The sequence below is a fragment of the Phyllostomus hastatus genome, unplaced genomic scaffold (genome assembly GCF_019186645.2).
Source record: "Phyllostomus hastatus isolate PE091 unplaced genomic scaffold, TTU_PhHast_1.1 phas_scaffold_1674, whole genome shotgun sequence".
Lineage (NCBI taxonomy): Eukaryota > Metazoa > Chordata > Mammalia > Chiroptera > Phyllostomidae > Phyllostomus > Phyllostomus hastatus.
The window spans coordinates 8,158,702-8,160,110 of NW_025334011.1; the positions used below are offsets into that span (position 1 = coordinate 8,158,702).

At 34.6% G+C, this 1,409-nt stretch overlaps 1 non-coding gene across 1 annotated transcript; it reads left to right on the forward strand.

Moving 5' to 3' along the window:
* Window positions 1-237: 237 nt before the first annotated feature.
* Window positions 238-361, forward strand: LOC123831395. Its single transcript, XR_006787916.1, has one exon. It is a non-coding gene; the product is annotated as a U6atac minor spliceosomal RNA (small nuclear RNA).
* The last annotated feature ends 1,048 nt before the right edge of the window (window positions 362-1,409 follow it).

Here is a 1,409-nt window from a genome sequence, read left to right on the forward strand (position 1 = left end):
AAATAGCAAAAGCTTTCCTCTATTACTATGCTAACCATTTTGGAAGTTCTGTGCAGTTTTAAAGGTTATTTTTATGTTTGTTTTAGTAAATTTAGCTATTTACTAAAATAGGAGAATGTAAGAGGATCTTGTATAATAAAGTGAATTATGAATCTACAAAATCAATGTGACACTGGTACAAAAATAGATAAGCAGATTAATGGGGATGTATAGAAAATACCAGAATAGATTTCAGTGTTGTAGTATGAAAGGAGAGAAGGTTAGCACTCCCCTTCCAATGTAGAAAAGGCTCTTGGGCCTAAGGGCATGCATATTGTTAAGGCATTGCCACCTACTTAGTGGTCTTTAACCATCATTTTTTTTAGAAGAGGATTCAAGGGGAATAAATGGTGATGGAAATAGACAACTTTGGATAGTGAATACATAATACAATATACAGATGATATAATATAGAATTTTATACTTGACGCCTATATTATTTTATTAACCAATGTCACACCACTATATTAAAAAATTAAAAAACAGATTTTTTTTAGAAAGACACTTTTTTTAAGATTTTATTTATTTATTTTTAGAGAGGGAAGGGTGGGAGATAGAGAGAGAGAGAGAGACAGAAACATCAATGTGCGGTTGCTGGGGTTTATGGCCTGCAACCCAGGCATGTACCCTGGCTGGGAATCGAACCTGGGACACTTTGGTTCCCAGCCTGCACTCAATCCACTGAGCTACGCCAGCCAGGGCTAAAAAACAGATTTTAGTGTTTGAATTTAAAATTGTGTATGCATATTTATGTATTTAGGATTGAAATATAATACCTGTGTCATTTTAAATCAATGGATATGTGATTAATTATTTCAAAACTGGTATTGTACTTGTAATTTGGTATAAAATATAATAGGATATGCATATATTACATTTGGTACAATTCTAATAAATTCAGGTTAAAATTTAAAAATTGAAAATGTGCATTTTCTGTCCTGCAGGTTGATAAACTAAGATAACATACAAAAGCTTCCCATTGTATACATAGAAATGCTGGGGAGAGGAAATGTTCAAACCAAAAAATTACCTTGTGGAAAAAAAAGCACAGGAAAAAAAGATAGTTGGAATAAGTAATAGATATCCCATTTTGCCTGGGATAGTCCTGCTATCCAATGTAACTGGACTTCTGAAAATGTCTTGGTTTGGATGACTCCAGTGATTGTAAACAGGAACTAGAAGCTCATGAACAGCTAATACATCTGGTCCTGGTGTAGGTTGTGGAGCATGGTGGGAAAGGAGTTGGTAATTTTGATGTCAGTAAATTAGAGCATAAGTTTAATGCTCATGTGGGAACAGGAGATGAAGTCTAGAACCCACCTGAGGAGGGGAGTTGGGGCCTTTGAAGTCTGTACTGTGGTGAATGGTAT